This window comes from Falco peregrinus, chromosome 10 (genome assembly GCF_023634155.1).
Source record: "Falco peregrinus isolate bFalPer1 chromosome 10, bFalPer1.pri, whole genome shotgun sequence".
NCBI classification, from domain to species: domain Eukaryota; kingdom Metazoa; phylum Chordata; class Aves; order Falconiformes; family Falconidae; genus Falco; species Falco peregrinus.
In genome coordinates this window covers 26,736,265-26,764,138 of record NC_073730.1, presented here as the reverse complement: position 1 = coordinate 26,764,138, position 27,874 = coordinate 26,736,265, and the positions used below count along the sequence as shown (strand labels likewise).

The following is a 27,874-nucleotide window of genomic DNA, read 5'->3' as shown; positions in this document are numbered from 1 at the left end:
CTACCTTTAGAAATGCAGTCTTTTGAGTATACACATCATCTCCACATAAACAGACGTGGCAGGTTAAAGGATCTACCTTTGAAAAATAAACTTTGCAGGTGTTCACAATAAAGAGAGGGCTAACAGTAGTGATAGTGTTTTATGTGGTAAGCAGTCTTAACCCCACTGTCTTTGATTCCTTCTCTTATACCTGAACTTTTCTTAATATCATCATTCTCACTTCTTTTAAATTGTGAAGCACTTGAATGAGGAAAGGGTGTTGTAACTGTATTTGTTCTCCTGTGTACCTTGCCTCTAGGATAATAAATATTGTTTCCTGTAAAATGTCAGTAAAATCCTCTTAGTAGTTTCTTCCCTTTTTTTGTTATTTTTTGTTTCTAAATGAATGAAGGTGATGGTGGATACACGTTACCCTTAGAGTTGACAGAGAGAGGATATTGATCATTTGATCAGAAAGCGGGTGGATGCTGGGATGGAGATTTTCTGTGTATATCTCTAAAAGTAGTGTCAGAATTTCTTTGCTGTACCCAGCATGTGTGCACTGTGTGTTTACATCGAAGCAAATGACAAAACTTCAGCTGACTGTGCTTGAATGTTACAATTTCTTGGCAACCTTTATGGGAAAAGCCTTCTGATTTTCTCTGAAACAACTGTGTATGATCTTGCATTGTACATATTACTTTTGAAAATTGAGAATAGCGTCCCCATTAATTATGAGAAAACTTGACATAGTGGAATTGATGACTTGGTAGTAATTTAATACTGCCCATACATAATTTTGAATATGCTGCCTGCAAATATCCCATTTGTCCACCATCTTGTTTGACTAGAAAATCACTTCATTACAATTCTCTGCCAGAAAAAATCATTAGATGGAGGGCTTTCATGTAGCTTTTCATTGGGTGAATAATTGAGTTCCTAGAGGACCTATCTGATATGAAGGCCAAAATTTTCTTGTAATACAGACTATATAAAAGTAGTATAAATCACAGTGGGAGATGAAACGATGCATTTAAATGTAGTCTAAGAAAGAAAGAAACCACAGTACAGTCAAGACTTTTGATTGTTCACTAGCCAATTACCCATGTTATTTAGGAATCATCTTGATCTTAATCTTTTCAAAAAGCTGTTTTATATTGATCATCTCATTATACTTCTTAACTTCACCTTTCAAAAAGATATATCCTAAATACAGTGACTACTTTGTCCAATTTAAATATATTTCACCTTATCAATTTATTTTGCTGTCCCAACTTTCTGTTATTTCCTCTTCTTATTCCAGTGCTGTGGGTAATTGACAATTGATGATAAGCTCTACAGAGGAGATTATGATAACATTGTGTTTCATTAGGCTGGAGTAATACAGAAGTGTTAGCCATGGATAAAAGACAATGGTACATTGTCAATGGTACTTATTCCTGCATAACTGGTAGTGTGAGGGGTGACCAAGAGGTTACACATAAAAGCAGAATTATAAATATACTTATATAAGGTTTTATAAGTATAAATTACAACCATTTCTCTGTCAGTTTTCCCAACCTGACAAAACTTTTCTTTTGCTGACGTACAGTAAATTATCACTATATCTTTGTTATCTTCGTGGTCTTTCCTTGTTCTATCTGCTTTGCAGTCTAACAGCAGAGTAGGTGATCTTGGTGTTGATGTGCATTTATTTCAGAAATAATTGTCTTGAAAATAGGAAAAGGCTTTGCAAGAAGTAGTGAGACAGACATCAAGGTTTGAGTGGTAAATCACAGAGACATCTGTCTCTAAGGAAGCTATTCCTAGAAGTCTTTGACTCCAAGTTTACTGTCTCTATCCATCATCTACCTGGAGAGTTCAATTTGATCAGATTTTAGGTTATAGATAATTTTCAATGTTAGTCTTTGCAATCCTGTATTCTATTAAAGTTCATTAATATAGGACATTTTGACTACTTATATTGTGCAATTTCATGATAAACATTTCAAAGGATAAAACAGTTAAAGACATTCAGGATTAACTCTTCATTTTCTGGAAAGTGAAGGTCAGTACACTGATGCCTGGATGATGCTGTTGTGCAAGTTCTCTAAGTATTTATTGAGACATTTGTTGCTCTAAATCAACGATCCACAATTGATAACTATCTATGCTGTAGCTATGAACCGTCCAAGCAATTAAACCTAACAAACCAACCAACCCACCTAAAAATTAAACCCTAACAACCTGAAAAGAAATATGATACATAAGAGATCATGACATCAGTGAGGGCTTTTTCAGTATATGCCTATGGCAGTTGTTTCAATAATAGAACAAAAACATGTTGAGAGCTGGCAGATACGTATCTAAATGCCCTCTATAGTCATTGTAATGGAACTTCAATGGGGTTTGGCCTTATAAGCTAAAGATGGTTTTCTTTTACCTCAAATCTCTGGATGCAAACATAGTATCTGACAGTTTTAACTGTCTGCAAAAAAGCCTTGGAGAGCAAAAGCATTTTAACTATGGTAAGCATTGATGTGAGAAACCTTTGGGTACTGGTGCAGATCATGAAACAGGTGTGAGTACTTGAGTTGAACTATTTGCATATAGGTTTTGGGTTGGGATGATTTGGTCTTTTGGGTTTGTTTTTGTGGTGTTTTGGTGGTGGTTGTTTTTTGGGTTTTTTTTTTAGCTAGTAGTATGGCTACCATGGGTGGCTGATCTCTTGGACATAGTTGTCTTGTCTTGTAACTCCTGTGTGATCAGAAGAATCCCTCCATCCAGAATCTCTCCTTGAAAACAAGATTATTATTTTTTTTTTTTGTGACCAGCTTTAGGAAGGTGATTATCCCGGTTCTGTCACTGGCGGATCAGCCTTGGGAAGAGTTTACAAAGTATAATTAGGTTTCTGTCTGTTGAGTTTCAATCTGTACCGCTTCCACAGATATATGTAGTGCATTTTGCCTCGTTTCAAGCTCCTGCCAAGTTCTTGCCTGAAATGTAAGACATCTGTAGGTTGAAAGAAACAGCAGAGCATTTTTACTTAGACAGGGGAAACTTATAGGAGGCATATTTCTACTGTCAAAAGCTCAGCCACCAGTCATCTGTAACCAGATTCCCCTTGGTCACCACTGAGCAAGGTCATCACACCTTAGTAATGGGGATAGGCATGGAGATATTTCTTTAGCTCGTTCGTCTTATTCTCAGTGGTGTTTTCCTCATACTTTTAGTTTCAGAGTAAGACAAAATGAGCAAAGAAAGTGTTCATGGGGAATCAGTGGATTGATGCACTGGATTTTTACCTGTTCAGTCCTATCTTCAAATACTAGTCTGACTTTCAAATGAAAATGAGCTTGCTACCTGTCTGCTCTGATACCAGATTTTGCACCTTCAATGAAAATGCTGCAAGTTTTGCCTTGAATGACTGCTGGCAGGTTTACAAAGGGAAATGTACTGCTACCCAGGTGTTTGCAATGACAGATGCTGTATCAGTCTTGTGGAATCCATTGGTCAGGAGTAAGGGGAAATGTCAGGGTCAATCTGTTTTTAAAAAAGCCACTTTCTGAGGAGGGTTGGCTTAAGCTGAATTTTTAATGTGTTCTCCTTCTTTCCCCAAATGTGTCTGAACATACCTTTATTTTTATTCAACTAGGGATGGATCTTCTTGTTCCCCATTTCACCTAGCTTTCTCCTCTTAGTCCATATTAGTCATTGACAGATGTACTTCTGTGAAGAACAGTGCAACAAGGACATCTAAGCAAACTGCATTTTCATTAGCTTAACACATTGAATCTTTTTTTGTACCTGCAGTGTTCCAGTCATGTACATAACTGTGCTTGTATGCAAGGAATGGAAGCCTCTTCTCTATTCTTTTTTCAGGCTGATGTCCAATACAAAAAATTGTCTGAAAAGGCACTCCAGGTGAAGGTTAAGAGACCTTGGTGGTGTGTTCCTATTCTTTCTATCTCTTGCTGCAGTGCAGATTCATGTCTGTTGTGGGACAATAGCCTCACAGTTCAGGAACAGGTCTCATTTACAAGTTTCAGATCCAGTTTGAGTTCAACGTTCTGGTTTTGTTTAGTGGCCCCAAGAGATCTCCTTGAGTTCAGATGATCTGAGCCTGTTCTTTTGGGTCTGGGGTCTGAGAACTCTTTCCTCTGACAGAAGGTCTTTCAACAAATGGCACCCAGCAGGTCCTATGGAGGCATGATTGTATTTCAGAAAGGAAGGAAAGGAATTACTCACTGCGACTTCAAAAAGGAATCATCCAGCTATATCTGCAGAGAACTTCAGGCGAAACTATTGTGCCTGACAATTCATCACCAAATGTATATCTGCAGGCTTGGAGTGGCCTTCTTTTGACGTGACTTTCTTCACCAGATCCTTGGGGCAGAGTCAGGAGATGTATGAACCAAATGCAGAACTTGGCACGTTCATATATAGGTGACCCCTTAACAGACAAAGTAACGTAGCATTTTTGTTGTCCTTCCTTCTGCTAGCTAGAATAGTCCATGTGGGATTATCCATCAGGATAACCCCTGTGAGGGGCAAGCCTGTGGAATTGATGAATATTGCTTTTGCCAGGATCTGTCACCTTATTTCCATCAATGCAGAGTTAGATTTCAACAGCAGGCAAACTTGTGTTTACCATGGTACTGCTTGTGCTGTTGACAGTGCTGAGTGATTCTTAAGTGTTCAGTAAATCAGCGAAACTTTCTGAACAGTGGGAAGTTTTGATGTCATTAACAAAAGATGCATGTTAACTAGCAGCTGCAAATTAATTGGAAGAATATAGTAGAAATTGTGCTTTTTTTCTTTTCTGTTTTCTGCTGCATGCTGTGTGAACCAGTCAGTCTATAGCAGGGATGGCCAGTGATCCAAAATGTCCATAGCATTCCAGATCTGAATACTCCAATTTTCCAAACATTGACTTAGCTTTTACGTGCTGTACTGGCTGCTCCTAGAATATTATGGGTCAGAGCATTGCCTGCCTTAAAATTCTTTTCTCTTTCAGTTTTCATATTATGCTTACCTGGGAAATGTATGAACACCTTTCAGTTCTGCGCTAGCCAGGATGACCACATGTCTGTCTCTGATCAGGGTGCAGCCTTGCCAAATGGGCTTCATTTGTGCTGAGGCTACAGTCCAAAAATAGGCAAATGGGATCAGGGAAGGCAAGGTAAACAGCATTAAATGTGTAATGATACCAATTAATGAATGTTTGTCTCGTGTTTTTGAATATGGGAAACCATTTCAGAAACCTGCTAGGGTTGTGTTTAAACAATATCTGCCTACCTTCTTTTAAAGGGAAACAATCTTACTTTATTTCAGTTTGCTGCTTCTAGCAGTGTCAGCTTCTTTAATTATTGCTATTTAATTATGTCTTAGCATTTGAACTCTCCTCATTAACCTTCATCAGAGTGAGACACCTAGGATAATGCAATGGCAAAGCCAACATCTTGTGTAATTTTTTTTTTCCTCCCTCCACCCCCTTCCCAAATCTCCGGAATTCATTAATTGAATGTTAGAGCATCTGGGCCACTTAAGTATTCGAATCATGCAGCAACATGGGTAGTGTTAGCCTGCTATGGCTCAATAAACCTCTCATTCTCTTGTTCACGGTTCATTTGAATTTTGCAGAAAACTCTGGAAAAAAAATGAGGCATTCAAATAAAAATGGTGCAGATAATGGTAGGAGGAGATGAAGAACTCAGACAAATGTTTACCCTAAGTACTGTGTGTATGTGGCACTGTCATCTCTCTAATTGAAAAAGGGAATTGGCTTTAGAGCAGAAACTCACAAGCCAGAGTACCCAGGCTCTATTCCTGTGTGACCTTCAGCTGTCACTGTAGCTGTCCTCTCTATCTGAAAGCAGAGTTTTTATTTTATGCTGCTAAAGTAGCAGAGCCTAATTTCTTATTTGACAAGTGCTCTAAGATCCTGGGAGGAAAGGTATAATAAAAGTGCAAAATAAAACTATATGTGGCAGTATTACTCCTGATTCTAATGGATTTTAGTAGGATCTTTAATCCCTTTATCTACCATGAATAGATGTATTGTCTATAAAGAAGCTTTAAGCTGTTTCACTTCACTTTGGTAACACCTTGGTAATGCAAATATGCCTTTGGAGTGTGTCTCATGACAGTGGAAAATGAAAGTGCAGGAATAAAGTGTAATGACTGTAATGGGGATTCTTTAATGCAGTTGCTGGACCTAGGCAGGACTTCTATAGTTTTCCTCCAGTTCTTTTGTCTCCACACCACACAAACATGGTCTATGCCGCCTTTTGTCCCACCATAGTGTATTCCCAAGGCCTGGCTTGGGTTAGGCCATTGTGGAATAAAATGTAGGCTGTGTTACACCAAACAGAACCATATCTCTAAATTGATCTGAGGTTTTATTCAGATCCCTCAGCTGAAAAACTCCCGTGTAAAGCAGAAGTAGGATGATGATTTCACACTGAGAATTGCTTGTGGTAAGCATAGGTGTGCTAGCCGTAGGAAAGGGCTGATATTTATTTCACAGAGAGAAAGGGGGAGAAACTGAACTACAGACCTGTCATAGCTAATTACGAGCATTTATCTGAGCTGTCCAGGTTGGAGACTCCATGCTTGCTTTGCAGTCAGTGCAAGGAGACTGGAAGCTGCAGAGGGTGCCTGATCCTGCTAACGTGCTTTGCCCTCTGGAGGTGGTTGGCTCATTTCTTAAATACTTAAAGCCAGGTGCAATGAATCCTGGTTGAAAGCCAGGGTACAAGAAGGCAGTTAGGTGCCTGACTCCTCCTTTATCATCTAAATCCCATGGATTCAAAAAGGACAGAGGTTTTTGAGTATCTTCTTGGATGTGTTCCTGCCTAATCTCTTTCCTGCAGCCTCAGGACTTCCTTTGTCAGATTTTGCTTGCCTGTATTTTTCCAGGGAGCTGGAGGAACGCTCCATTCCTTTGCCTGAGGCTGTGAGTGACCTTTTTTTCCATGTAACATTTGTTGCTAGTGCTGGCAAAGGGGTTCTCACATCAGCTTGGCTCTGTGCAGCTTGACTGCTGGGACCAATGTGCAAACCTCGCCATTGTCAGCATGCTAAAGATATCCGAGGTTTCTACCTGCAAAAATCAAGCTGAATGGGAGGATAGTTCTCCTTTGAGTTTAGGATCTGAGGCACTGTGCCTGACCCACATATGGTTATGGGTTGCTCTGTCATACAGTGAAACTTCTTTGCTTTTTCCTCAGGGAAAGAGTTGTGTTGTGCTTTTCAGTGGTCACATCAGGTTGGTCGACACTGTGCTGGCACTCCTGCAGTTTGTACCTGCTGCAGAAGCAGCATCCCTGCTGAGACTGTCACTGTTTCATTTTGGCTGCTTGTTATTTCTTGCTGAACTTAGTGATGCTTTGGATTTTCCAAGGACGGGTTCTTCTTCTCCCAGTCCTTGATAATTAGGAATCTGAAATAGGTGCTTATTTTGTTTCTCCTCTTTACTGTTTGTATCCTGCATTTGTGGCACTTCAGGTAGTCTCTCTCTCTCAATCCACAGATAACTGAGTGAAACCTCCCCTCTAGAAACCTTTGACCTTGGTCTTGCATTACCCTGAATGAAGCTGTCCAAAACTAGGCTATTTCACTTCTTTCCTTTTGTTAAGAACTTGGTATTTCCCACCCCTCATACAAAAGAAAATAGCTTTCTCTCTTCCCATATTGTCTTTTTTCCTTGTTTCCTTGTCTGAAACTGAAGTGGAAAAGTGTGCTGGAAGAGCCATGAGCAGTGTGAAGAAAATGACAGACTGCTCTGTGTCACCAACTCTGCAGAACAGGTCACTGGTCAGAGGCATTAGCCTCTTATTGCCTATGCTCAGTTTTCTTATTTTTTATTTGTCTTTACTGTTATTTATCCGATGTAAAGACATGCATTTTTTTTGACAATCACCAGCCAATAATTCCATATTTGTCAAAGAGAAAATGAGATAATCATTGTGTGGCCTGGTATTACTGGAAGGGCAGATTAGATTTGCTCAAAAACGGTGGCATTTTATGGTTACTTTTATGCTCTGTAAATAGAGGAAGAGACAGACTGAAGAGATTACTTTACAAAAAATTCCATTTCAAGTCACTGGGGAAGCAGGTAACCTTCAGATCTGAGCTTTGCATAAGAATATAAGAATGCAGTGGAAGAATAAGGATTTCTATTAACACTGCCAGCTGCTTTAAAAAAATATATACTATCTGCCACTCTACATCAACCTTCCTCCCTGCCTTTCTCCCTTCCACCCACCTTGTCCCCGAGCAGTGCCATTAGAGATGAGCCAGTGACTCAGGGCAGTTCCTTAGCTGAGGCAAGTAGTCACAGTTCCATTGGCTTCAATGGAGCAGTAACAATTTATGCTGGCTGAAGGATGGTCCCTCATGGTTTGAACCTGACCCAGTGTTTTCTTTTTTCTGCAGTACCGGAATTTTTGCTTGGTTCTCTGTAGTGACAGAGATCGCTTGTAAAGTTTTCCCCTGTATCTAAAGTTTGAGGCTGTTCATGACTGGGGCGTTAATGTTTTTCAGAATGGTTCTGAATCAAAAGTTGTGTAAACTGGTTTGGGTAGACAGTAAGACTGGCTTCTTATAGAAAAATCTATGGATGTTTTAAATGATAAAAAAAGCCTAGTTCTCAGAATCTGGGAGGGAATGGATAGGGAAGGCTCTCTTTCTGTGTGCTTTGCTTATTCCATGGTTATTCAATAGTGGCTATTGCTGGAGACAAAGCAGGAGGCTAGATTGACCCTTTTCTTATCTAGATCATATGTCATCAAATCAGGTTTTTATTTTCCTGTTTATGCTTTGATTGTGGTAGAATGGAAATGTTCTGCCAGTTTTGTGACAGCATTTGAGGAAGGATTGCATTTCTATGGAGAGCGTAACCCAGTGCATGTTGTATTTCTTTAGTGAGGAGCCAGAACCACCACTGTAAAAGTGTCCTGATAATATTGATTGCTTTCATGAAGTTCTCTTGTGACTATTTGCATACTTTTTCGTGGCAGTTGACTAAAAATAGGAACTTCTGGATGCTTGATCCAAACATTAAAACTATGTCTGTCTTTGTACTTGTGCTGCCTACTTGCATGAGACCATTTCAAGAGCAATAAATGAAATCAGAGCATGCTCTATCGTGCTTGCCTGTACCCACCACAAAAAAAATAGAGGCAGTTAGAGTAAAAGTTGTGTGTCGAGCTTGGATATGTAGCTATCAGAATATCCAGCAAACAGTATGTTTGTTCTAATAAAGATTCACAGATGATCTTTTTTCATCGCTATTTTAATTAGGTTTAAGTAAAGTATTTTTTATGCACAGGAGCCACAGATGGAATATTTGCTGTTCCAAATACTTCAGGTGATTGCCCATATTCCCCAGATTTGTCATATTTAACTTATTTCTGCTAAGCTTTTTAACCTTCTGAAATGAACCACTGGTTTCTTTGACACCAATCATCTATCTGGCACAGCGAGCTATGTCAATTCCCAATTGCAGTTTAGGCTTACCTGACCGTTAGTCACAGAAACTTCAAGTAGTAAGATACTCAGCTGTACTGGCTAGTCTATAAACACACAGGGGAATCGTCATTCTATTGAAGTGAATGGCAGAATTATCTTTTTGTGTACAATTTCATGCTTAGAGAGAAATACTACTTTTACCTGAAAGGCCTGTGAATGTAAATAGGCAAGGCAGGCAGCTGAACGTGGGAAAAAGGGGATGGAAAGGTCAAAGCAGGCTGTCGTTTGGGCTGCGACGAAGCTTTGCAGCTGAAGGCCTGTTGAAACCTACACTAGCTTCATCAGCTGAGTATGAGGAACTAGTTTTTCATCAGTCCTTTGGACTCTAGCTCTGCTTTCATCAAGGTTATCTCACTTCAGAAACAGTTGACCCTTTTCCTTGTTTGTGATGGCATCTGGGTGCCCTGTTATCTACACCTCCTTACATAAAGAACCCCTCTGTAGAGTTGGCTGTCCAAATATGAGATAAATAGTGGATCTCGTGGGAAGTCAAGTATTTATTTCTGGACACCCCTCTTCTGCTGCCACAGTATATTCCCATATAATTCCTTAGCCCAGCTGTTGTTGCAGTAGGTAACTTGGTGTAGGGTTTGCATTGCTATAACTCAAGTGATCTCTTCCGTTCTTAAGTAAAAAATAGTGTTGGTGGGTTTTTTTGGTTTTGATTGTGTTGTTTTCTTTTTTAAAATCAAGGAAACTTAACTTTTTGTAAGCTCTGCACACAAATAAGAGCAACTGCTGTAACTTATGTCTACTGTTGAGCTTGTCAACCCTGGCAGTGTCCTGTTGAGAGGCCTCCTGGTGTCAAGTGCACTTGATTTTTCAATATGAAAAGGAATTTATATTTGTAATGAATATTCATACAAAAAAGACATGGGTGATCCACAGATAAAACAGATTATTTTTTTTTTTCTCCTCACAAAAGCAGTACTATGGGAATTAATGTGAAGGGAATTCTATCTCACACAATTCAGAGTCTATCTCATCACAGAAGCCAACGGGTACAATTCTGCCCAAATTGATAGAGTGGCTTTCATTTACCCCAACAGTGAATTTGTTACCTACCCAGCCAGACCTAATACTTTTTGACATGAATAGATGAGAGCATCAGTCCATTAATGCAGAAGATTTAGTAGCTATTTGGTGAGTTTTTGCCATCTTTGACATTTCAGAAGGGAGCTTAATGATGCAGCAGTTTAGCATAAACAACCTGATGCATGGAGATGTTTCTTTTCCTCTCTTTCTGCTGCCTTCTCCAGGCTTGGCATTCTCAGTGTGCATGCGACTTGGGACAGTAGGGTCCCTTTTCAAATACACCTACAGGTTCTGCCACAGCTGTTAAGCTTTCTTTGTGAAGCAGGAGTTCTATAAGGGCACAGGTTAGTCAGTTTTTCAGAGCTTAAAATAATCCCGTTTCCCTAGTTCCTCAGAAGATGTTGTGTTTAAAAAAAATAAAATAAAAAAAATTACACACTTTAATAGAAATACTTTTCCTTCATTAAATTAAATCTCTAAAGCCCAATAGCATTTTCAGTGCTTATATGAAAATGCCAGTGGGGATTTGAGATTAAAAGCGGTATTTTTGTACAAGTCAATGAAGATCTCAATAGGAAAGAACACTCTTCAAATATAAATTCCTCCAGTATCGAGAAAGATAGATTTTCTACTTAGGTCCTTGATAATACTTCTCCCAGCCTTGTTATGAAATTCTGTTTTCACATATCTGATATAAGGTTGTTACACATTAGCTCTCCATTTAATGAAATCTTATTAATGGTTCCTATTTTATTATAGAGATATGCCAAGCTACTCAGATTTAATTCATGTTTAACAGTAAACATGAGGTACTGTGACCCATTTGTATGCAGCTCGGCTTCTCTTTTTCTATCCAAAAAAGGACTAAACAGCATATTAAAAATAAAAGGAAAATATATCCACTATTGATTTATATTGGTATCTTCTGGACATGCATTGCCATGAAAGGCTGCTTACACGTGTGACCCACAGCTAAAGGCGTAGGAAAGGAATATATTAAAAATTAAATTCTCGAGAAAGGTTTGTTGGTTGTTTGTTGGGTATTTTTTTTTCCCGCTCCCTCTTCTGATGTCTCCTATCCATTCAAGCTAAAAAACCTAACAACCTGAGGTCTGCATTTTTGTAGATAAAATACTGCATGATCAAGGTTCAGATTTTGGGACAGGGCTTTCCAGATTGTTTACCAATGAAGAGAAGAAACAGGCATAAGTTGTTTTTTAGTAATAAGTGCATACAGATGTAAAGTGTCTTCCATTCAAGGATCTCAAAGCAAGGTATAAAACCAGGCAGTTGTTACCAGTGTTTTTAAAAAGGAAGATAATAAATCAAGAGTTATGAAAATTGGGGTCAAAAAAAGTAGTATGTACAGTTCCTGTGCCAATTTTGAAGGCATCTGATCTGCTGCTTACAAGAATCACCAACCTTTCAATAGTCATCTGTGCTCCCAGAAAAAGCACAGAATAAGATTTAGAAAAACAGCCAACTCAAGGCAGTCAAGTACAGCATGCTGAAGAACAGACCTTGAATTCTGTCTGTATCTTAAATTCGCTTATTTTGTCAGCACTGATAAGGCACTCTGTCTGGAGTCTCTCCTGGAGTTAGACAGGCAAGTCAGAGGATGACTGGGAAAGAGAAACAACATTTTGACATAACCCCTGTAATTTCAGTTTTTCCAAACTCTGCATTCTAAATCTAAGCCTTCAGAGAGCACATCCTCAGGCTTTGGGGGTGGGAAGAGGCTCTTATTTCTTCATGATGAAGCTACCTATCTTTGTCATCTAAGTCAATATTCACTGGGTTAGCTGTTGAGTAAGAGCAGTCATGATCCTATAACCTAGTATTCGGGGTGTCAGCGTGGAAGGAGGGAAAACAGGATTCTGGTTTGTGTGCTATTTAATGTTATGTGCTTACACTTAAAAAAATGAATAAAAATCCTGTTTAGAATACTCCTGGAAGTGCAAATGTAGTTTCAGATGCCTTCAGGCTGAAAAGGGGTTTTGCCTGGGGTCTTCCCACACACTGGGTACGTCTGCTGAGCCTGTAAGTATTGAAAAAACCAGGGTTTGTCACTACTGCTTTTTTAGCTCTGTGTTTTTGTGGTGCTTTTCCATTAGGTACAATTTGCAAATGCCTGCTGAAATGAGTGGGAGAGGCAGAGGTATGTGTATTTCTGGGGGACTTGGCCAAAGGGAGAACTCTGGTTGCCTATGGATACTGACATGTCCTGAACCAGGTGACAGCTGAATGCAGGTTTTGAAGATCTAAACTATGGACTTAAATGGGATTTAGGCTACTTTAGTTGCTAAATCTGTTTGTGGATTTATTCTTGGGTATCTTTTGAAAGGTTACTCAGCAGTTCAGTGGAAGAGCAAGAAAAGGAATGCAGGATTTTTTATTTCTATCCTCATATTCAGACAATGCTACATCATGTACTTGATAAAGGACAATGACCTTCAAAAAGTTTTCCATCATTTTAGAAGCTTTCTCAAAATAGGACAGTGGTCTGGGCTCAGCCTTGACAACTTCTGAAAAGTCTCTCCAGGGTTCAGTCCTAAATATCATCAGTGTGGACATGGCAGGTTTGAAAGTTTAAATTCTGCGACGATGAGAAAATCTGCTTGAACTTAATGGCATGGAAGCTTTATTTTTCCTTCTCTGCCTTGGAAATGTGCAGAACGGCATTACACTAGCACTCTGGAAACAAAACTGTTTAAATCCACTCTGACTTTTGCATGCTGTCTGTATGGTAATAATTGTGGCTAATGGGAAAAAAGCTTCTATAATTATTATAATCAATAGATCAGGAATGTAAAGATAAAGCAAATTAGGGGTAATCTGTTCTCTGTTTCTTCTAAATCAGCTCATAAACTGAGAAGACAGTCCTTTGCAAGCGCTGACCTAGCTTTTCATTCAAATCAAGCTTTTGTGTCATTTACTGGTAAAGCCAGCAAGGTTAAGTCCGTCAGCTGCTCTTGTTTTTCAAATTGTCTGGGGTTCTCTCTATTAATTTTTCTTTCATCTGAAATAGCTCCAGATCTTTCAAATGTTTTTGTCTGGGGAACAGTATGGTTGGGTAACATGGCTTCCATCAGAGATGTGGGTCAGACCAAGCAGGGATTGTCCCCACAGCCTGGAGGGGACAGTGGGGTGTGGGGAATGGAGTACAGATGTTTTGCTGGCAGTTATGCTAGTGATTTAGTAGCTTATGTTGGGTGAGCTGTTTAACCCATCTTTGTTTCAAGTATTCATCACCTGAATGGTCTTGACATTGCTTTTCTCTTGCTGACAAAGTGCTGCTTGAAAAATACCTCTGCGATAGCCTGAGGGATATTTGGGAGGGATTATCAACTCCTGTGCAATTGGGGGACACTTAGCACAAACAGGGATGCATGTGGTCACATTGTGTTCACTGATTTTCAACTCCATGAGGATCCCCAAGATTGACTGTTTGCTCTGAAGTCTACCTTTGATAAAGGGAAGTGGTGCTGGATTCCAGCTCAGCTGAAGGTCATTAGCATTCTCCTGCTGTATTACATGCAGATTTTCTGGCTCACAAGAATAGCATTACATGGAGTATGCATCCTATATCAGCAAAAGAAATGCATGCATGCAGAGATATAGCCAGGGTTTATAGGCTTATTAGAAGATGTTTAAACAGTCCTCTCCTCCACCTCCTCTGTCCTTATTGCCTGCTGACATTCCCCCTGGCTGTGTTTTCCCTTCTTCACCCTTACGTACTTTCAACAGATTGGGGTGAGAAGGGTTGTTTTTACTTTAAATAACTTAAAATCAGCAGCATAGTCTTTGATCTATCACCACCCTATGCTGGCTGACCCTTGGGTGCACTGAGAGTATGGGGGAGTAAATATAAACTCAGTTCTGTAGCCTTGGCTCAGGAATCCAAATGCCAGGCGGCACAGTTCCTCATAGTCAGGGGACATGGATGCAGCCCTCATGCAAATAGGAAGGGATGAGCAGCCAAAATTGTATCAGGTGTAGGCATGCATGTTGAAATTGCCCCTGTATTTGTTCAGGAAGTTCTGTACTGTGCAGAATATGTAAACTGGGCCCTGCTGGCACCAGGGTAATTTGGTTTTGTATGGGATGGTACAAAGGATGCAGGGGGGGAGCACAGAGAAATGGACTAATCTTTTTCTCCGCCTCCCTTTATTTGTTTTTGTATTCAAATCTGCTTTGGCAGCTGTAGTAAGATGTCTGCAGAGAAACCCCTGTTCCTTAAGAGTAGAGTCCATTTCAGTTGTAGGCTGTTGAATGTGGTCATCCGAATACAGTCTCAATGATAGCAGCAACTGGCTGGTTGATTGCTAGCAGTCTGCACTAAATGGGGCAACACCCGCACAACCCTGTGTGGTGAGGCCTGCTAAAGCTGAATGCATGGCAAGGAGGCAGGCCTCCATGTTTCTGGAGACACTTTCACTACAGTCATTGCCCTTTTGTTTTGAAAAGCACTCTGGCTTAAACCACCTTTAATGCTGTCCTGTGGATGTTCCTGAATAGGTTGCATCAGGTGAGGCAGAAGTCTGGAGTAAGAAGCTGTGAGATGCCTTAGTGAATACCAGGCTGTTCTCAGGACAATGATGAGGAAACTGAGAGCAGTACTCCATGAATGAGGGTCACCTTCCTGCACGAATCTTTATTTCCATTGACTAGTGTCCAACCTAGATTAGAAAGATAGTGAGGTGCACAGATGCCATGATGATTGACATGGTCTGAAATGTCAGAGAACTGAATGAGGCAGGAAGATACCAGCGGGCAGGGAAGGTACTTAAAGGTCATTGAAGTGATTTTCTTGCGCCTCTTCCATTTTCATATGTCTTGTAGAGCCTGTGCAGCATATGCAGCTGGCACCTTTGATAGTGTTGGATGGATAAACACATTACAAATAAATTGGAAGTGGCAAAGTCCTAGGCTTTATGCTTCTTTTGGCATTGAGTAGCTCCTCGAGTTCAAGCCACTTAATTAAAGACTAGTCAACAATGTGTCAATGCTGATGGAAGCAATGAAACCATCTCAGGCTGTGGCATCCCTCTGTGATGTCAACTGCTGTCTGAATTTCCCCCCCCACCCACCCCCTTAATTTTTTTGGTAAATATCCCCATTGTGCACACTGACTCACACTTTGTATTAATGAGAAACGTAAGGCTTTAAAAAAACAATTGCGCTGCAGCCTCATTACTATGAAAAATCCATTACGTGGAAGTGATTTGTCAAAGCCAACTGTTTAGTTGCTGTAATTTACATATTTATCAAGTTTGATTGGAATGTAATGACTTTGACTTTCTTCATTTTCTTAACCTTTCTAACCCTCTTCCTGTAAAGGGAGTGGTTTTAGCTTTTTTAATGGGAAAGAGCAAAACATAATTCAATTTGCATTCACTAATAAATATATGTGTATTAATGTTTCAAATAATTTCAATGGTTTTTTTGTGTTGGAAATGAGTTACATTTCCATGTTTTTTGCATGTTGTGGGATCTTATCAATCCATGAAGTTTTTGTCTCTACCAAGGGATCTGGCTGGTAAAGAATAGACAGCACAAGACTCTGTAAATGAGATAATGAGTGTCAAGACATGCAGTTAATATTGGATCTCCACAATTCTTGTAGTTGAAGGATCAGATACGCATGGGTTTCCAGCATAATCACATGATTTATTATGGGTGATTACTTTCATTTGCATCTGATGCTGGGAGGCTTGTGACAGAGCACAGACTAGAAGCATTATATTCCCTTGAATACAGGACTGGAGACCCAGGAGGCTGCTGAGGACACTGATCCACACAAGCGTCTTACACCCCAGTGAGCTGTTACAGGACAAGTGGAGGTGATGAGAGCTTGCTCTAGCAGCTGATACCGGGAGTTGTTAAAGCTAAGCAATGTGGCACTGCTGCTTTGCAACTGGCCTCAAGTGAAGAAATCTCTTCCCTGTGCTATGGAAAAGGCTAGAAAATATGATACAGTGGCTGCAAGAATGACAGGTGAAAAGCAGGATGCCAGCTCTCATCTGAGCATTAAAACTTTCTCTATAAAAAGATCTAAGGACATGAGAATTGAGCAGATCTGTAGTATGCCTGTGTCTAAGGGTTCATCTGAAGGGGTCACTTAGTTCTTCTGGAATAGTCTATAGCCTGTGCAAAAGCTAAAACAATGCATACAAAATTAAGGCGTTTTAAAAAATATAAACACCAAGGGAAAAGGAAATAAATAGATTGAAATTCAGCAAAAGAAATTGCTGACTTGCATACAAAGGAAAATATCCTCAGGGTGAGACAATGGAATAGTTTTCTGCAGAAATTGGGTGCTGGCCAGATAAGGGTGGTCTAGATGAGCTAAAGGGTCCTTCCCAGACCAAATGTGAAAGGGAATACAGATGTTTTGGTGACTAGCTTTGAGAGGCAGTGAATATGAAGCAGCAGGTGGCCAGCCACAAATATAACCTACGTGACAAAAAATTATCTGCTACAGAAGCTGTGGCATGCAGTTTGTCAGCCCCTTTTCTGTCCTCTGCTGCTTCACAGCATCTCCCACTTGACATTCCTATCTTTGACGTGTCCCATTCTTTAAATAAATGATGACTGAGAGTGATCCCCTTGAGCTTCAACTTGGAGCATGTTTTTATTAATTTATTTCTTGCTGTGCTGGATTTCTCCCCCTCCACTTTTAAAGGCTCCTTTGACTTTAATTAAAAATCTCCATAGGCTTATTTCCTCGAGAGAGCGTGTGTGTGTGTATAAATTGGTTTTAACAGTTTGCTGACTAGATACATTTCACAAAGCTCACACAGCCTTCCAGTGTCTATGTATGCAGACAACAAAATATGTTTTCACATACTATGCTATATTGATTGACTGCACAAAAAGGACAATTAGGATTGGTAGACACTTGTGTGTACGTGAAGTTAATGTGGTGATGACAGATCTTCGAGAAGAATCATCTCTGTGAGAGGAAAGGTTCTTGGTTTGATATAAGGCAGGGGACAGAAATGGCAGTTTGGTTAGAGTGGGAGAAGGTTTTATGCATCCAGATGGAATTTAAACATCTTTGTGATAATTGTTTTTGCTACAGTCATAAGCAGCACCTGGATAAGAATAGCAGCTTACTTAATTATTGGGCCTTAACAAGGACAGAAAGTGCCCTGCCTCTGGGCAGGCATATCACAATTTTCTTTTGAAGGAAAGGACAAGAGTGTGACGGGACTTTCGTCAGCCAGACTGTGAGATACGTGGTATAGGTCAAATATTCTTAATATGCTTCTGTCTGAGGTTGTGTCTGTGCCACTTGATGCTAGGAATCAAAGTCAAAAGTGAGTGGAATACATACACCTAAGCAAAGCTGACTTAGGGCTGTTGAGACTCCTCCCAAGCTACAGACTCCCTGTCCCTGTGAATAAACCCAATAAAGAATCAATGAACAAAAGCAGGGGCCTGGTAGTGTGTCCAGGAGAGGTCACTCCACTTTTTTGTGAAAAGGGGACACTTTCCACCCCATCTTTGCCATCCCCCTTACATTAAAAAGATGGTGTTTCTCATCTTGACTTGAAACCAAACAGTAAAGAAGTATTTGCATCTTACTGGCTGAGGAACTTGTGTGAGTGTTTCAGCCCTGAGGGTAGTCTGCATCTCCCATCTTGCTGAGGTATTTCAAAGTTTGAGTTTGGTGTGTAAGACCCTCTACTGAGCATCTTAATTTTTTGGTCCTACATGTTCAGGTCTGAATTCTGGTTTAGGGCAAAATGTGAATGTAAAGAGAGAGGCTATACCCTGGTACCTTTTTCTTGTCTTGTGGGCTCAAGCATCTCTCCAAAGAGTGTTGGTGCTTCCTGGAGAGGTCACTGTCACGTTTTGAGGAGCACTGCTCTTCATGAATCTCATTTCAGCAGGTTGCTTATTATTGACCACTAGCTCAGCTACCAAAGAACACACTGTCATAGTTCATTAAAGGCCAAATCCTCTTGCAGAACACCTTGCACGTCCTGTCTGGGATCACTGCTTTCAAGCCAGGTCTTGTACACTGAAGGCTTTATTCTGCTTAACCCTGTGAGTCCATCCCCTTCCTCCCAGGAAGGGGCCTATGCAGGAAAAGAATCCAAAGAAAAATAATAATCTCCTGTGTCCTGTAATTGAGTATGGGGTGTCCCTGCTTCTTTGTAATTAGTGTTTTGGGAAGAATAAGAGAGAAGGGTTCATGCTGTTCAAGATGGTGTCTAAATGGTGTAACACAGGAGATTAATCCAGTGACAGTGTTGGTTGTGTTGTTTCTCTGCTCCCCCCGAGTTAGAGCCTTTAGCCCATCTGGCTTAAAAAACCTTGTTTGCTTTTCACTTTTTTTCTCCCAGAATGAGGGCCTACTTAGAACAAGATACCTGGGTAGGTATCTCCAGCTTTGTCCACCATTTCATGCATCTCCACCTTTTTTTCAATTATGCTTCTGTTGTACTTCTTGCCTGTTCCTTGTGAAGAATATGAGGTATAGCCCCAGTTAGTAGAGGTTTTCCAGTTACAGCTTCCCAGAAGCATCTTTCCTGATTTCTGCATGTTGTCTTGCAGCTTGCTCCTTCCCTATTATTTTATCCATTGGCTTTGAGAGGTTAGACATGTTTGATCCAGCCAATTCTGGAGTTGCATCTCATGGCAGCTATAGATGTCCTTTTCAGCTCTGCCTTCCCTGGAAGAATCCATGATGAGTGCAAGGATGAGGCTCTGCATCTCAGAGAAACTAGAAGAGACTTGAGTATGGCTCTACTGGGACTCTCAGTTCTGTTCTGAAGTGCACATGGTTTTGCTCAATTTTTAGATAGGAAAATCTTAGTACTGACGTTAATCACAGGCAAATCTGCAGCAAAACTGGAAGGAACAGAACAAAAGGTGTCCTGGCTGCTCCTGTAACTGCTGGACCACTCTGTGAGTGGTTGGTAATTCCCTCTTTGCTATCTTGGCTGAAATTCTGACATAAATTATTCTCTTATCTTTCAGCCCATGCATACTTGTAGCAAACAAACATAGCCGTAGCCCTCTCCACTGGAGAGAGCTGATAGAGAATTGCTTTGTAGCAGGCCCTAGCAATATCTTTTGAATCCCTAAGTTTTAAAGGCAAACTGAAAAGACACCCATGTAACTCTAGTATTGCAGGCAGTAATGTCTTGCATCTGAATATTTCACTTCTATCCCTTTGTACAACATGAAGGCCACTGGGATGGGGTGAGCATTTCTAGAGGGAGCGACAGCTGTGAAAAGAGAGAGCAAGATAGGTACCAGTTAGTATTGATTCCTTCTCTAAAGCTGAGACCTGCTTCCTTTGTGGCTGCGGGCAGCTCCTGTGTGTTTCTACCTTATCTTCACTGATGTGGGGTTGTGGAGCTCAGTTAAGAGAACCCTGTGGAATGGCTGAAGATCTTTATTACTGTCACTGATGGTAACTGCAGAAGTGCTGCTACATACATAAGCTACCGCATTTCTGTCTAGTATAAAATTTTTAGAGAGAGAGATAGAGGATATGCTTTGGTTTATTCGTTAGCGTTGACCATTTCAAGAAAAAACTTAAGTACTGTAGATCACAGTTCATGTATTCATACGCAGATAGGTGAGTTCTGACTATTAAATTTAAGGAAATAACATTGAAAGACACTCAAAATTAAGACTTTAAGCAAATAATGGCTAGAATGTTTTTGGCTTGGCGTGTTTTTTGATGGTTTTTTTTCTTTTCCCCTGCAAGTAAACTTTACTTTCTTGTTCTATATCATCTGAAGGACACATGCATTTTCTGGGATTTGGGGAATGATTTCTGGGGTTCTGGGATTAGACATCAAATTTAACAAGATGATATATAGCTTTGAGGAGACACATTTGATGTACCACTTAGCCTTCCCATAATTTACTGCCTGCCTCCGGTCTCTGGAGGGCAAGGGGTTGATCTACACTCCAACCTGACTTTATAAATAGCAAAGCAGGAGAGGGAAAAAGAAAGCAGGCTGGGGACCTGCCTGCTAAACTGTTATGATATGACGGTGATGCAGGTAGGTGACATTAAATGCTACTGTCTGCATCCTTAATTGTGAGTTGTCACCACCTTGGCTGTTTGAGGACGAATAATATGCTGTTTGTATTCCAGATTTCTGTTCTTATTCATAGGACTGTATGTTCCAATGTTCAAATGTGTATGTATAATTTAAAAACAAATTAAAAACAAGGCTTTTTGAGACTTTTTCTTTTTAGTGGAAATGAGGACAGAGGAAAGATATGACTGTACCTTGACTGGTTTTGCATGCAGTTAATTTTCCTGCCCCAGAGGTGTAGCAAGCTGCCAGTATCAGAAAGCCCAAATGAAAAAATGGTTGCTTCTGAGAAGTAATGAAGATTAAAAACAAGTGAGGCTGGGAGTTAAGGGGGATCTTGCTGTATAGTAGTTTGCCATTTCTGATTTTGCAAATAGCTCTGCAGTGTCATTTGATCTATGCTTCAGCATAATTTTACCAGGAGATATTTCTGGCCTTTTCTTTAACAGTCAGATCCCTTTGCTGGGCTATTAAGTTGAAAATGCAGTCAAGTATTAACATTGAAACTGTTTATGTAACCTCCCACTGCATGGAACCCCTCCAAAATACCCTGCAATTGAGGAAGGGAAGGGGAAGGAGGAGGGGATGAAAAACAAGAGCTGGATAGAAATAGTGCCTGCTCTGGGATTTAAATAGGTCAACTCATTTCAATAAATAGAAGTTAGGATGTTGATATATGCCCATATACTTAAACTGTCATCGAAGTTCACTTAGCTGCATTCCAGCAGAGACTGCTGGCCGTTAGAGATGCGAAATACATTGTTACAGAGGACGTAAAGAGGGAAAAGGAAGGAGGAACAAAGAAATAGCCAGGCAAGGAGATCATACAAGTATTATACTTTCAGATTCCTGGTGGCACTGACAAGTGTTGATAACTCTTTAAGCATCTACCTTCAGAACAGTCCCACTTTCCTACCTTGCCCCTGTGTTTGTCCCTATAGGATGCTTGCATATAGTTTAAGTCTAAATGTTCCTTTTTTCTCTTTTCTGCTGGAGTATATTTAATGTGCTTTGAACAAGAGCAAACCCAAATCCCAGGGCCTCTGAATAAGGGGGAGTTGTGGAGGGGGAATACAATGAATGTCTTAATCCTGTGTCACCCTGTCTTTGAGACACTGTGCTACATTAAATTGATTTTGCAAATGAAAGCTAAAAGCTAAGCAAAAGCCACCAATCTATTTTGCCTAAAGATGATTTTAGTGCTCTTTATGTTCCCCTAAATGACAAACCAATTTGTTACCTGCCTACATAAACATTTGCCTATATTAGCACCAGAAATGTTTTATTTTTATTAGCCCAAACTTTATCTTTTTATGAAGACACAGGGGCCCAATAAAATTAGTGTGCAAATATAATATCCAATTTGCATTTTTCCATGGTCAGCAGAAAAGCTGAGCAAAATCAATTTGATATTAGGTCAGCATATACATCAATAAAACATACGCACACACAGGACCATTGTAACGGTCCTTGTAATTTCTATGCTGCCAGAGTAAAGAGATTAAATAATATTAAATGTTCCAAAATAGCTTTGCTTTTAAGAGGAATGTAAAAAGAAAGAGAGACTTTGGCATAAAATGGGCAATAAAGGATAATAGTTGCACAATCTCCAACTTTAAAATGTTGTGACAATGATCTCAGAGGCAGGCTTCCTGCTAAATGGCCCCAATTCAGCAAAGTTCTTATGCCAACACCCAGGTTTAAGCACATTTTTAAACACAATAGAAGTCCATCAAACAAATCACATATTTAAGCACCTGACAGAGTCAGGGCCAGAACCTGAAAGAAAATGTGGAACATGAGAGGTTTGGATCCAGTTTTGAGCATTATGTACAGGCCCATTGCTGGGTAGAACGTCTATGCACAAGTGAGGCTTTGCAAAACAAACCCCCTCTACCCTCCAGACGGGGCTGTCTAAACATGGTGGTAGGTGAGGTGAGTCAATGAGCAATGGGGACACCTTGTAGCAGTGCCCCCCCTGCACAGACCTGACCTTCCATGGACTCAGCATGGGAGCCAAGATACTGCTGCCTCCCTTTCCAGGTAGAAGGATGTAGGAATAGATGTTTGACTTCCAAAAACTGTAGTCCAGCCTTTGCTCATCTCTGTAGTACAACAGGCATCATTTTTACCTTCTGTGCCACTTAGCTGCTTTGTACTGCTCAAGTCAACTGTAAGAAGGCAAGAAAGAAAAGCTTGTGTTTATTTGACCTCACCAAGTCCAGTGGGATTTGGTAGTGACCAAAAATGGTGTTCTTTTGCACTCTGTGTTACTGAGATGTTCAGTCTTACCTGAAATGACATTTCTGACCAGAAGTAACAAAAATAAATGGATTTAGGTACTAATCTGGTCTCTTGGGAAAAGAGACTACAGTGCAGAGTACAGTAAATGCTGCTTGAATTTGATTTGCTAAAGCAGGTTAATGTGGTAGAGACTAGGCAGCCAGGACAGCAATGACATCAGTGCTTGCTTTCAACAGAGATGTTACAGTTCTGTTGGACACAGATGAGCTGAGACAACACAGTGAAGTGTAATGCAATACAATTCTTTTGATTTCCTCTGTGGAGTCTGTAACTTGCAGGGTTTTGAATATAAAATGCTGGCAACAGCTCACCTCATACTCCGAAGTACCTGAGAAAGTAGACAATATAGAATTTATTTGTAATGCATACACGTATTTCATTAAAATATACGTGGCTATTTAAATAAAATGATTTTTGGGCATACATTTTTTAGGGTGAATGGATTTCCATTTCCTCTGACTAGAGCCTTCTGATCTTCTGCAGATGGGTGAAATGTGGGAGGGGAGAAAGGCAAGCTTTTCCTAGTCCTTGCTGCAACTTTGAAGTTATCTGCAAAGGAGTGGAATTCACTTCCAAGTTCTCCTGATGGGTACCAGTTAAAGTCTTTCTGAAGTAGACTTCTAGGGTCAAACTTGCTCATCCTTTGTGTTCCATCAGCCTTAGTACTAATTTGTGAACTTGTATTGTTACCATACCATGGCTGCAAGACTTAAAGAAACGACAAATCTGCAGTCTCTCTGGTCTGACATGGCAGCAGGAAAGAACCTGCATGGTGAGCAAAGTTCTGCCTCAGTTCTGTTACAGCACTTCATTGTGGTAGTGCAAATGGGATTCCATAAATTTAATGTTTCTGCATGAAATTTCTAGATACTTATTATTAAGGTACTACATACATATACTGTAGTGTTCATGTTTTTATAGTAGCATTAAGATGAAAATTGTATGAAAATGACTGAGTGAATTGGTTGTCTTTCCATGAAGGTTTAGTTTTTGATCTGATTGTCTTTTTTTTTTTTTCTTTTTAGTAGAAAATGTTTTCTGTTGGACTCTTATTTTAGTTGCGCTACTGTAATATGTAACGAAGAGTGGAAATCGCTGTTTCCTGAGTGAGAGCTGGGGGAGTGTTGCCAGTGGGATTGCTTTAAGTGGTTAGCTTGTACATGCTATAGCATTAGAAGAGAAGGAACATGAGTTGAGGGCCATACAGCACGAGTGATATTCAGAGTGAGAGATTTTTGTTGTTAGTTTGCAGCTAACCATGTTTTTTCCAGTATGACATTCACTTTGTGTTTATCACCATTCTGGTAGCTTTAGAGCCAGAACAGATATTGAAGTTAGTGCTGCTTATTCTGACTAGCACCTTAGATCTTCATGGCTTTGCCCAAGGGAATTCTCTACAGCAGAGCATCACGATGGTGGTGGGTAAGCAGGCTATGAAAGCACAACATGAGGTGGCAGGTAGGTTAGGTCTTGGGCAGAATCTAAGTCAAGTCAAATATTGCCAACGCTGATGGTGGTGGTAGCTTTCAGAGGGAAAGAAAACATTTAGTTCAATCTTCAAGACATTTTCTGGAAGATAATATGAAAAAGAAATAATTCCAGAAATCTATAAATTTCTCCCTTTGGAAAACATTGTTGTCAAAAAATTTGTTTCTAATATTCACTGCTATGGTGGTTGGAAGTGTAGAAGGGGTACCACAACAGACTACTTCTTTGCATTTCCACAGGTCGCAAAGTTATGGCTAAATGAAGCATGCCTTTCTGTCATTTTGCTTAAGTGCTTTTGGCATCTGCTGAGCAAAGCTATATACTTCTTTTTAATTTTTATTATCTTTTAAATCCTGAAGTAGAAAATAGGATGTGTTTTCAACGTAACATTTAAAGTATGAAATGTGTTTTGTATTTGTTGTATCTATTATTGGTTTGGTGGGTTGAGCTTGGCCAGCAGCTAGAAGCCTACGCAGCTGCTCATTCCTTTAGGGGACGGGGGGACAATATAAGATGAAAAGGTTCCTTGGTAACTGATATTCCTATCTTTATCTTGACCCATTACTATCATGGGCAAAGCAGATTTGGCTTGGGGGGAAGATTATTTGTTGCCAGGTAAAATAGAATTGTATAGTCAGAATCAGAGAAAAATTTTCACCATCCCTGTTTTTCCCAGGCCTGACTTCACTCCTACTCCTCTACCCGTGCCCCCCCGCTGCCTGCCACAGTGCTGGGGATGGATAACAGGATGGTGGTCAGTCCGAAACAGCCCCTCTCTGCTCCTTCCTCCTCACACTTTCCCCTGCTCCAACCTGGGCCCTTTCTGTGCTCCTTCAGGAGAACTTGGTCTGACAGAGCATCCTCCATAGGCTGCAGCGTGGATATTTGCCCCAGCCTGGTCCCCCCAAGGGCCGGCAGGGTAGTGCCTGCCCCTCAGCTGGAGCGCTCCCTCCCCGCCTCCTCTGCCCCTGGTGCTCACAGGGCTGTTTCTCACATTTCCCCCCTCACTCCTTACTGCCCATGTGGCACTTCCAAGGAGGTGGCACTTCCAAGGAGGCGCCACCGCCTCGGCTGAGGGGCTGGGTGGGGCCCCGGCTGCTGCGGAGGCGGCTGGAACCGGTTGTGACCGGCCTGGGGCAGCCCAGCTTCTCCTCAGAGAGCTCAGCCCTGCGCCCCGCTGCCGGCACCTGCGCACCCGCACACCTAAAGCTAGTGAAGAAAAAAGAACACAAAGCATCTCAGCTTTTTTTTTTTTTTTTAAATCCCGATTGCTGTAATCTGATAATCGCTTTCTCTTTTTATCCTTTCACTCTTTTGTTTTTAGTTTATCTATAAAACCACAGAGAGAGAAGTGAGCACTGTTGCTGTTTGGGCTTAGGCAACTGTGGAGGGGTGTGTGTGCACATACATACATGCCATTCCTTTTATCACAGGATGTTACGGAGACCAAGACAAGTGTGTGAGACTGAGTATATGATTTCCAAGCCCCCACGCATGGGTTGTCTGGATAGATGGGTTATAATGTGCTGGTGCTGGGTTAGGGCTCAGGCTGGGAGCCCAGCCTGTAAATAATGTGTGCCCTGCACCAGCCTGGTTCCAAGTCCACATGTCAAACTCTTAGGTGTTACGGTATTAAGTATGAAATGAGTCTTTCGTACATATAGGAGGCCCTTGGTGCTCCTTGTTCTGTAGGTTGGTTAATGGACATCCGTGTTGCCTCATGTGTCCCCCTTTTACCAGCATTTTCAGAGTGAGACCCAAAAGTGAATTGTGGTTGAAGGGGACCTGCAGGCCTGAGAGCTTGTCTGCCAGTTTAGTTTCTTCCCGTATGTTCACAAAGCTTTACACTTAGGCAGGGACATTACTCACCAAAGCAACTTTTACCAGATTCACCTGCATTTAGAAGATGCTGCTGAATGTTCTAGGTTTTCCAAGCTCCATTACAGATATATGCTTTTCCGAAGTGTTAACAGAAACATATGAGAAATGTTTCTTTGCTTGTGCAGACTCTCACATTCTGAAATCCAAACACTGAAAATGAAAATGACTCTTAGAAAAAAGTGTTGATGAGTCACATTATTTCGTCTGACCTAAATACCAGAAAGAATCACAAATGTACACAGTCACACATGCCATGTGTTTTATTATTTCAGTGTTAAAGATGCAGGATATTGCTTAGAGAAAAATATGTATATTGTTGGGCTTGATGAACACGGAGAAAATGTCTGCTACATGAACCCGGACAGCCAGCTGTGCCTGTGCTCGTTTTGAGCATCGCATGCCTAGGAGGCTGGGTGCTGTGGGAGGGTCTGTACACTGCAAGGCTGCGCATTCACATGCTGCAGCAAGTGTAGTGGGCTGGTGAGTGATGCATTGGGAATGCACTGGGGATTGTAAACCAAGGCCGGGTGCAGTTGCTTGGCACTGAGTGCAGGGTGGTCATTTGGAGCTTTTCCGTCCCCCCAGGGAAGTGGGCAAGGGAGGTCCGGGTTAGCATCCAGTGCCTCATCTCCCATCGACTTCCAGGCAGCTTTTAACTGAGCTCTAAGTTGGGAGAGTTCTCTTCAGTTCCAGAGGAAAATGAACTGCCTAATGAATTAAAATAACTGGTATAAAGGGTAAAGCATAAATAACAAAAATGTTGTAGTTAAACCCAAACAAAACCAAAGCCACAAAACCCCCATAACTCATTCTCTGTCCAGAAGATATCCTAACCAAGTAGCTGTTCCAGCTCCAGTGGCAGTCATGTTGCTGAGCATCCCTTCTGTCCTGAGCCACTGTCCCTTTAATGTAATGCTGTTTTTCCAAGAGAGCGCTCCTTTCCTCTTGCAGAGGTGATCCTAGCCTTCTCCTTTTGCTCTTTAAAGTCGGTTTGTCAATTTATCTCCTTCCTCCCACACTACTTAATGGTAATGCAAATGATACGGGGTGGTCATTGACTTCTAGCTGACAGTGTTGTGGGTTTTTTGCTGTCTCCCACTTTTCTTCTGTAGGCAGAATTGACCCCACCAGCTGCTATGTTTGTTAGAGACATTTTCTTATATTTCTTTGCCTCTGGGGCTCAGAAACACCAGAGTAGTGAAGCTGGAGTATGAAAGAACAAATGAATGGCTGAGTTACAGGGTGAGCAGCTGTAGAACATTTAGAGAGGCTAAGGAAATAAAAAAGAAACCTGCTGAGATTGTCTCCTGAGAACAACCAAAAATGTATTGATTATTTCTGTGGTGCTGTTAGGTGTGATTTACCACTGGGGAAACCGAGCATTTCTAAGAATTCAGGAAATTAAAAAAATAACTCAGGTATGGTCTGGAGGATTCCCAAACATCTCTGAAATTAAGTGTCTATGTTTGGGTATATATGTAATGTAACATATATCTATGTAATTTAAAAAAAAAAAAAAAAAAGCTTGGATTTAGTTTCCAGTTTCCTTTCAGTGGGTAAACTTTTTATTTCAAAACAAAGATTTAAACTGTTTCTAGCAATTG

The 27,874-nt window shown here is 40.7% G+C and overlaps 1 protein-coding gene across 2 annotated transcripts in view; it reads left to right on the top strand.

Moving 5' to 3' along the window:
• Positions 1–27,874, top strand: part of LOC101910707 (BEN domain-containing protein 5) — a 965,145-nt gene that overhangs the window by 709,038 nt on the left and 228,233 nt on the right. The window lies entirely within an intron of this gene.